Source organism: Vicia villosa, linkage group LG4 (assembly GCF_029867415.1).
Source record: "Vicia villosa cultivar HV-30 ecotype Madison, WI linkage group LG4, Vvil1.0, whole genome shotgun sequence".
NCBI classification, from domain to species: Eukaryota; Viridiplantae; Streptophyta; class Magnoliopsida; order Fabales; family Fabaceae; genus Vicia; species Vicia villosa.
In genome coordinates, this window is record NC_081183.1 from 114730179 (window position 1) to 114741048 (window position 10870).

The following is a 10870-nucleotide window of genomic DNA, read 5'->3' on the forward strand; positions in this document are numbered from 1 at the left end:
GCACTGAAGTTCTGATGGTATCACGCTCAGAAGCACTTCAAGGTCAGAAGATCAGAAGATGCTTTGCACCAAGCTGTTTGACTCTGATGATATTCAAACGTAGTATTCACAAACATCAGATCAGAAGGAAGTACAAGTGGCAAGCTACGCTGACTGACAAAAGGAACGTTAAAAGCTATTCTAGGCTACGTCAGTAGACACAGCGTGAACAAGGCTCGAGGTAGTTGACAAAAGCGTATAACATTAAATGCGATGCTGTACGGAACACGCAAAGCATTAAATGCACTCAACGGTCATCTTCTCCAACGCCTATAAATATGAAGTTCTGATGAGAAGCAAGGTTAACCAATTCTACACCTATTCTGTGAATATCAACTTGCTGAAACGCTGTTCAAATCAAAGCTCAGAAACTTCATCTTCATCAAACCTCACTACATTGCTGTTGTAATATTTTAGTGAGATTAAGCTTAAACGTTAAGAGAAATATCACAGTTTGTGATTATCGCTTTTAAGAAGCAATTTGTAATACTCTTAGAATTGATTACATTAAGTTGTAAGGAACTAGAGTGATCGTGTGGATCAGTATACTCTAGGAAGTCTTAGAGGTTATCTAAGCAGGTTGTAACTAGAGTGATCGTGTGGATCAGAATACTCTAGAAAAGTCTTAGAGGGTATCTAAGCAGTTGTTCCTGGAGTGATCAGTGTGTGATCAGAAGACTCTGGAAGACTTAGTTGCTGACTAAGTGGAAAACCATTGTAATCCGTGCGATTAGTGGATTAAATCCTCAGTTGAGGTAAATCATCTCTGCGGGGGTGGACTGGAGTAGTTTAGTTAACAACGAACCAGGATAAAAATAATTGTGCAATTTATTTTTATCTGTCAAGTTTTTAAAGCTACACTTATTCAAACCCCCCCCTTTCTAAGTGTTTTTCTATCCTTCAATGTCTGATCAGCTGACACAACGATGGGTTACCTTCCCTCCCCAACAACATTTGTATGACCAAATTAATTAGAGTCTGCAACTGGTTAACCTCCTCCCTTAACAATTTTTGATCTTTCTTGAGTTCTTCCATGGTTCCTTGAGACATGCTCTAAGTTATCTTTGAACACCCATTTACATCCAATGGCCTTCTTATGAGAAGGTAATGATACAAGATCCCATGTTTTGGTTTTAATCAAAGCATCCAAATCAGATTTGATAGCAATCCTCCAATTTTCATCACAAATAGCAGTCTCATATGTGGTAGGTTCAGTAATGGTAGACAGATTTTAAGAAAAATGTTTGTGTGAAGAAGATAAAGAATCATAGGAAATATGAGAGGATATAAGGTACTTAAAGGAAGAGGATGGTGTGACATCAGCTGAATGCATTGCATTGGACATAAGATTGTAGTGGTAGTCTTGATGGTATTGAGGAGAATGAGTTTGTATGTTTGATTTTCTGACAGGAATATGAATGGGTGTGGGTGATATAGGGCTTGTGTCAATGACATGAGATGATGGGATTGAAGTGTTATTGTTTGAGATAGAAGGGCTATGCTGAATATTGTTTGAGCTAGAAAGTGTGCTATTCTGATTTACATCAGCTGGTAGTGGAGTTAAGATAGGTGAGACTGTTTTGAAGTGATGATCAAAAAATCATCCAAACAAGATGCATATGGGGAGGTAGGATTAATGGGAGTAGCTGATGAAGAAGCACAATTAAGGTTGTAAGGGAATAGATGTTCAAAGAAATGCACATCTCTAGAAAGGAATAATTCCTTACAATGCAGATCAAACAATATGTGTCTCTTTACACTAAGTTTATACCCCCAATAAATGCATTTTCTAGATCTAGAATCCAATTTCTTTATATGAGATTTAAGTGTGGCTGCATAACAGAGAGATCCAAAGACTTTTAGGTTTATTACGTCAGGAATTTTTATATAGCATTTGGTAAGGTGACCTTTGTTTCAAGAAAACTGTAGGTAACCTATTTATCATGTGGACAACATGACTAACAACATGAGCCCAAAAGATAGTGGGAAGGTGTGCTTGAAATAGAAGAGCCCTAATGATGCCTAGAAGGTGTTGATCCTTCCTCTCAATAATGCCATTTTTTTAGGGGTAGCAACACAAGATGTTTGATGTATGATGCCTCATTGTTTGTAAAATTCGGTGATATTGAATCATTACCATTATCAGATCTGAAACATTTAATGTGGCAATTAAACTGAGTTTTCACCATTGTCACAAATGATTTGATGTAGGATGATGTTTCAAATTTCAATCTCATGAGAAAAATCCAAGTAAATATGCTTTTGTCATCTACAATTGTTAAAAAATACTTGAATCCCATTAATAATGGTAAGGCCAAAGGATCCCATATATCCACATGAAACAAATCAAAAAATGAATGAGATGTATGAGAACTTGTGGGAAAAGGCAATTTCTTTTGTTTTCCATAAAAGCATACATCACAAGGAGCATTATGGTTGACATATTTGATAAAAGGAAACACTTTATTGAGTTCAAGCATCTTGACATTTGAAGCATGACCAAGTCTAGAGTGCCATAGGCTACAACTAGAAATTTTATATATAGAATGAGTAAGTACATAATTGATATGGTGAACGGATGGATTGTTAGGCAAAAAAAACTTGAGGAGATGTTAATAGGTACAGTCCATCATGCAATTCAGTTGTGCAAATCATCTTCTTGGAGGATGAATCCAATATAATGCAATCAATATCATCGAAAATGAGGCGACAATGAAGAGTTTTGGTTAGTTTGTGAACTGATATGAGGTTAAAGGTAAAATGAGGCAAATATAAAACATCAGTCGGGTAAAAACAAGCATTGAACTGTATAGTGCCTAAAAAATTAGCAGTGACAAGGCTACCATTTGGTAATTTGACAGTGAGAGGTTTAATTCTCTTAAAGCATTGAAAATATTCTTGTGGGAAACACACATGGTCAGTGGCACCAGTGTCTAATATGAAGGTTTTAGGTGGAAGTGAATTGGGAAAAATACAGATAATACCTGAATTGAGATCAGAGTGGGAGGTGAGGTGATTGATGCTATAAGAGTGTAATTGTGATGAACCTCGGAGTAAAGCTAACAAAGCTTTGTGTTGCTCAGGAGTAAAAGCCAGAACAGTAGAATCTTGGGCAGTAACTTCAGATAAGTTACCTGATTGTTCCTCAGATCTGCTTGCACATTAATTAACTATAGCATCCTGCTTCCAATGTGGGGGGTTGATCGGAAAAATAGCAAGTGTACTATTTTCACCGATGTAGTAATAATGGGTTTTACCCCAAGTATCGATCACGAGGATTGCGTAGGAAAGATAAATTATTGTAAACAGTCAATTAAACAAAAGAGCATATGGGGTTTTTATATTGGAATAATAAAATTCAAATAAATAAGCTGAAAGTAAAATAGCTTTTGTGTATAAATTTAGAGTAATGCCAAGGTAGGTGTATGATCAGCCTTCTAATGACTCTGTAATAAGATCTCTTTAACAAGTTCATATGATGAAACTATTTGTTCTTAAGGGTGTTTTCCTAAGTCCTTAGTGAAAACCTTTTGGTTTGCAATCCTAATGCCTAAGTCCTTAGAAACAAAGGTTTGTGAACCAAAGATGTAAATAATCAAGAATTTTTCAAATAACCTTACAGTATCCCTAGGCCTAGGTGATAACAATAAGATTTAATTGTTTAAAAACCTTAACAACCGTAGTCCTACAGATTGTTAATCGTGGATCAATCTTGTTTTGCCGACAAAGAAAGCAATAAAAACATTAAACAATTAAATTGCAAAATATGAAAGCTTGATTAAAGAACAACGATATTCAGAGTCATTACAATGCAAATCAGGGACACCCCCCTGGCATTGGGGGGTTTAGCCTCTCATAATATTCAAGAAACCAAAATCAGAAAGTTTAGACATTTACAAAAGATTAGGAGAACTCTGATCTTCAATGGTTTCCACCGTTGAATCTCTTCGTCTTCCACAACCTTGATAACGCTATCTTGCTCTCTTCTGGAATTCTTTCGTACGATTAAAAGTGTCTTCTCCTTGTCTATCAATCCTCTTTTAATCCCTCTAGGTTTTCAGATCTCAGCCAGAATACCCAAATTGCCCCCGGAACTTTAAAATTGTAAAAACATAGAAAATCAGAAATTCTGTCCGCACAGGCTGACACGGCCGTGTCACTTGACACGGGCTGACCGTGTCAGCTTCTGCCACTTTTGGGGAGAATTCTTCAGCAGGTCGGACACGGCCGTGTCACTTGACACGGTCTGACCGTGTCCGACCCTGCCTCTTTTGGTTTTGACTTTAACATCAAAGTTGTAGCCCTTTTCGTTAGCGGAATTTTGCCACCGGAACCGCGTCATTCCGAGTTACGAAGCTCCAGTTACGATCAAAATACTACACGCCTATCAAGATTTTCAGTTTCTTTTACACCAACACTTGTGCAATTTCCATCTGATCCAGAATTAACCTACAACCACCGAGTAGAGAGATCAAAAGCATCTAAAAAGACATGATAAAGGGCACAAAAACATAATGCAATCAATTAACTAATATTAAAGGAATCAACGAAAAATTCTTGAAAACAACCACAAAGTGTTACCAAGTATGACGATCTTATGCCGAATTTATGACGAAATTAAGTAGAAATGGTGACCGATCACAACCCCAAACTTATCTCATTGCTTGTCCTCAAGTGATGCATGAGAGAACAAAACAAAGGTCACCCTTCATGCTACCACATTACAACCAATGCTTTTCGCAACTCAATTATACCTTTCCGATAAATTTTTTCAGTTTCGCGAACCGGGTTTTCCGCTTCACTTCCACGTCAAAGTACTCCTTCACCTGCAAGCTTTTTCACATTTCTCACCAATTCTCTCGGGGTTAAAATGAACTTCACTCACAAGTCATGATATGCAATACCAACTTTTAAATTTGAGTAAACTCTACTTTCATACACAAACACTCTACACACACTTTTTGAGGTCTTTGGGATGTAGCGGGGCTTAGGTGCGGTGAGATAAACAAGGAAAAGGATACACAAGGGTTATAGGCTCAGCATTCATGTTGTTTTTCTTGTTTTCGTGCTTCTTATAGCATCATAGGATTTAACCACACCCTTATTTCTATTCCTTTTCTTTTCTTTTTTTTTTTGCTTTGAGTGTGTGATAAATCAATGAGTCTTTTTCTTTAGGCGAGTGCTTCTTCGAATTCGTCCTTTTCTTAAGGAACTTTGATGTCTCAACATTTTTCTTTTCTCTTTTTTTTTCATTCATTTTTTCGCACTCGCCATTCTTTAGGTGTACTACCCCAAACATACAATTTTTGCACTGATATAACACAACATTACAACACTTATGCCGAGCAGGGTAAGAAATTAGTTTTTTTTCTTTTTGGCCGTGAGTTAATATATGTGGTTAACACAAACAAGGGATACAGGCTCAAATGGGTTTACAATGGATAAAATTAACCATGGGAAGGCTAGAAAGGCTCAGAGGGAAACAGAAACAATGTGCCTCAGTGTGTGTGATCATGTAGTGTTATATGAGCAGAATGTATGCAAATTCAAAGTGATAAAGTCATACCTGACTACTCTCTTATGATGATATATTTTTGGCTTTTTTGTGTTCTCACCATGTTGGGCATAGCTTACAGGATCCATAGTACTTATCGTGTGATGTTGCTCCTTTTTCGGTTCGTGTGTACCAACTTTCAATCTCGGTCCGGTGTCATCAAGTTGCGTCCAACAATTATTTTTGGTTGAATCAACTTCCAGCGATGCCTGGGATGCAAGTTTGGGTTGGATCTTTCATCCTTTTACTACCATTCCATCAACCATCCGGTAAATCTCATCAATCTGTAACACTTGGTAAACATAATAGCATAGAAATACTAGGAAAAACAACTACTCAAAAAATAAAAAAAACAGAACGCAATAAAACCCCCCCACACTTGAACGAAACATTGACCTCAATGTTTCAATTCGAGATAGCAAGGGTGAACTCACAGAGGGTACTGCGACTCCAGCTTCCGCTTCCTAGCTTTCACCAGAGAGACCCACTTTTCTTTATTTTCTGAAAAACAAAACAAAAAGTAAACCGCATTATTAAAACCGTGGGTTGCCTCCCACGAAGCGCTTCGTTTAACGTCGCATGGCTCGACGGTCCATTACCCTTTATTAAGGAGGGTACTTCCTCCTCCAAATCTGGTTGCTTGTCACTTCTCCAAACCTGGTTGCTTTTCTCTTCAATTTACTATCCACTTTCATCTTCTCACTTTGATTTGCTTCTTTCTTTTTCTTCTTAACTTCTATAGCGACCTTAGGACTTTTGATAGAAACATGAGCTAGTTCCACTTGAGAAGCTATGCTTGAAACTTTTTCTTGGAGATGTTTAGGGCTTTTGTATTCTCCCTCACTTTTGATCATACCAACAGAAGCTTGATCATGTATGTTAGACGCTGGCCTTAGGATCTAGAGGGGGGGGTGAATAGATCGTTCACAGTTTTGCGGAGTTAAACGACTTTTCAGCGGAAGTGATTCTGAATCGACTCGCGTCTATTCCGAACCACTATCGAAACGATTGTATATGTGTTTAAAACCAGTCGAAGACTTGAGATAAGTGATAAGAGTATATGTTGCAGAATCAAAGCGTTACTCTTATTGAAAATCAGATTAACTTTTTGTATGATGGACAATGTTTGCAATGCAGTAAGAGTGATAGAAACAAATATACAAACACTTGGTGATAATGATCAAATTGATGGTGATTCAATATGTGATGGATTGTGATGTTTATATAGGTTCTTAATTCACAATCTTAACACTCGAATCGTTGATCAATTTGCTATTATAACCAAATATGAACAGAATGTAAATGAAAAAGTAAAAGCGACAAGAACACGATATTTGTTTAGGCAGTTCGTCGATCGTCCTCGCTACGACTACGTCTGCCCCCAATTCCAAATTGAAATTGGGTAATCTTTCATTAATGTTGAAAGTAGTATATACAAAGAAGATAACAAAGCGATAAACGATAAACCAATTATGTCAATCCTTTGAATCTTCTTCCCCCTTAATCTTGAGCAAGATCAAGGTTATCCAAGAGCTTCACTTTGATTCCCTTCTGCAGTGTCTTGATTCCTTGAACTCCCCGTTCCTCAATCGTTACACTCAGCCGAATCCTCAATGAACGCCTCTTGATAAAAACCCCCAAGAACCACCCGTCGTGGAGGACAAAACCCGCAGATTTTATTCACCAACAAACCCCACAAACCTTCACCCACTAGGAATCTTCAATTCCGTTCCATGGACGTTATCGAACTCATCACTAACCCGCAACGCAAGAATGATTATGTGTAATTGTGTTGGAGATGATGAAGAACGAAGATGAGAAGCGTTTGTGTATCTTTCAGTCGTTGGTGTTACTTTGAATAATGAACCTTTGATAATATATATGATAGCTTAACAGTTGGAGATGAGAGAAACAAAATTTTTGGCATTCTTGATCAGTTAGGTCGACCTCTTGTAGTGCTTAGGTCGACCTAGCAGAGCTTGCAGAATTTTGCTCCCAGTTAGGTCGACCTGTTTAAGGAGTAGGTCGACCAGAATCCTCTTCAAATGCATTCTGGGGACATTTTCTCAGATTAGGTCGACCTAGTCGTTGTGTAGGTCGACCTAGCAGACTGGTATGCAAATTTCATCAATTTAGGTCGACCTAGATGATGTGTGAGTCGACCTAGCAGAAGTATGTGGATTTTTCTCCATTTTAGGTCGACCTGGGTTGACAGTAGGTCGACCTAACTGCTGGTTTTCTGCATTCTTCTTGATCTGCTTGTGTTGAGTCGACCTATAAGTATAATAGATCAACCTGTACTGTCATGAGTGATCAATGCTTGCTTTTCTTTGAGTTTTCTGCTTCCGTCTTGTTGTTTGAATGCTTATTTGAGTTTGCCATAAATCAAAAACATCTTTGAGTGTAATCTTGTATTCACATGCTCCCCCTTTTTGATGATGGCAAACCATTAGTCGAAGCTTTGGTGGTAAGTGATAAAGACTCAACAAAGCTCCCCCGTACATCCAGCATCTATCTCTCAACAAGGCAATCTCTCAACAAAGCTCCCCCGTACACTCAGCATCTATCTCCCCCTTTGTCAACATCAAAAAGAGATACAACGAAAATAGAAGAGTAACGAGAGAAACATAGATAAAATGCTAGCATTCATAAAAAGGTAGCCAGTTATAGCATGAGAGTCAAATGAGCAAGAGCGATATATGTATGAAGTCACTATAAGCATGTTAATTGATAGCATATTATAGTATCAATAATATTTTTGGAAGTGAACAACAATAACGTTACCGCTTTCTCAACTTTAATGGCAGCCTTTAACCAATGTGGAATGACGCCTGGCTAGATGATGAACTACCTTTACGCTAAGAAAAATGTTAGCAAAAGAGAACATATATATATATATATATATAAAGTAAAGGAATAATATTAAGAGAGAACAAACGTAATTAGCCCAAATTAGAGATATCGAGTATCCCTAATTCCCTACGAATGTTGAAGTATTGCTCTGTTGCTAGAGGTTTGGTGAAGATGTCAGCTAGTTGCTTCTTGCTTTCTACATGTTCAAATGTAACGTCTCCTTTCTCTACATGATCTCGTAGAAAGTGATGTCTTATTTCAATATGCTTGGTACGTGAGTGTAAGACAGGATTTTTACTCAAGTTTATGGCACTTGTGTTATCGCACATGATAGGTATGCGATCAAGCTTAATACCAAAGTCAAGAAGTTGTTGCTTGAGCCATAATATTTGTGCACAGCAGCTTCCAGCAGCTACATATTTTGCCTCAGCAGTAGATAATGCAACCGATACTTGTTTCTTGCTATGCCAACTTATCAATGAATTTGAGAATAGATGACACGTTCCACTGGTGCTTTTTCTATCGGATTTGCAGCCAGCAAAATCTGAATCAGAGAATCCTACCAAATGACACTCATTTCCCTTTGGATACCATAGGCCATATGTAGTAGTTCCACGTAAGTATCGCAGAATTCTTTTGACAGCTTTCAAGTGAGATTCTTTTGGACAAGATTGATATCTTGCACACATACACACACTAAACATGATGTCTGGTCTTGAGGCAGTAAGATACAATAGTGAACCTATCATACCTCGGTATAGTTTCACGTCAACCTCTTTACCTTTCTCATCTTTGTCTAGATTAGTATTTGTTGCCATAGGTGTGTCAATTTCTTTTGCTTCACTCATTCCAAATCTTTTGAGCAGCTCCGTACAATATTTAGTTTGATTCACAAACGTTCCATGACTGAGTTGCTTGATTTGTAGGCCAAGGAAGAAGTTTAGCTCACCCATGAGACTCATCTCAAATTCACTCTGCATAAGCTTAGAAAAATCTTTGACAAGTTTTGCATTAGTCGACCCAAATATAATGTCATCTACATAAATTTGGACTAAGAGAATATCTTTATCTTTTCTTTTAATAAAGAGAGTAGTGTCAACTTTACCCCTAGAGTACCCTTGACTAAGGAGAAATTTGCTCAAACGTTCGTACCAAGCCCGAGGGGCTTGTTTAAGACCGTATAGAGCACGTTTCAGCTTATAGACATGAGTTGGATACATGTAATTCTCAAAGCCGGGTGGCTGAGCAACATAGACTTCTTCATTTATATAGCCATTTAGAAAGGCACTTTTAACATCCATTTGGAATAGTTTGAAGTCTTTAGAACAAGCATAAGCAAGTAAGAGACGAATAGCTTCGAGACGTGCTACAGGAGCGTATGTCTCTTCATAATCAATACATTCCTCTTGATTATAACCTTGGGCAACTAATCTAGCTTTGTTTCTAGTAATAACGCCGTTTTCATCAAGTTTGTTACGAAAAACCCATCTAGTGCCTATTACTTGATGATCTCCCGGATGAGGGACTAAGTCCCAAACATCATTCCGTTTAAATTGGTTTAATTCTTCTTGCATGGCCATTAGCCAATGCTCATCAAGTAATGCATCCTTAGCGTTTTTCGCTCAACTTGTGAAACAAAAGCAAAATGATGACAGAAGTTACTTATCTTTGAGCGTGTTGTAACGCCCCTTGAGATGTCTCCTATTATATTGTCAATTGGATGGTCTTTCACATTTGTCCAGGCCTTGGGAAGTTCTTCATTGTTTGAGATGCTTTCTTTTTCATTTTCATTGTGAGACTCATCTTTCTCTCTCTCTCAGCATCTTTCTTTACAATACTTTCATTCTCATCTTCCTTATCCTTGACAATGTCTTCAGTGGATGGACCTGCACCATTAAATGAAAGACCTTTCTCGACATATTTTGCATAAGATTCATCAAAAGAAACGTGTACTGACTCTTCTACTATAAGTAATCTCTTATTATATATCCGATATGCTTTGCTAGATTGTGAGTAGCCAAGGAATATGCCCTCATCAGCTTTAGCATCGAATTTGCCAAGATTATCCTTACCATTGTTCAAAACAAAACACTTGCAACCGAATACATGGAGATGAGATACATTTGGTTTTCTACCTTTTAGTAATTCATAGGGAGTTTTGTTCAGTATAGGACGTATTATTATCCTATTCAAAACATAACATGCTGTACTAATCGCGTCAGCCCAGAAATACTTTGGTAGATTACCCTCATTCAGCATTGTTCTTGCCAGCTCCTCTAGAACCCGATTTTTACGTTCAACTACTCCGTTTTGTTGAGGTGTTCTAGGAGCTGAAAAGTTATGCTCAATTCCATGTTTATCACAGTATTTTTCAAAAAGAATGTTTTCAAACTCTCCACCGTGATCACTTCGAATTGCAACTAT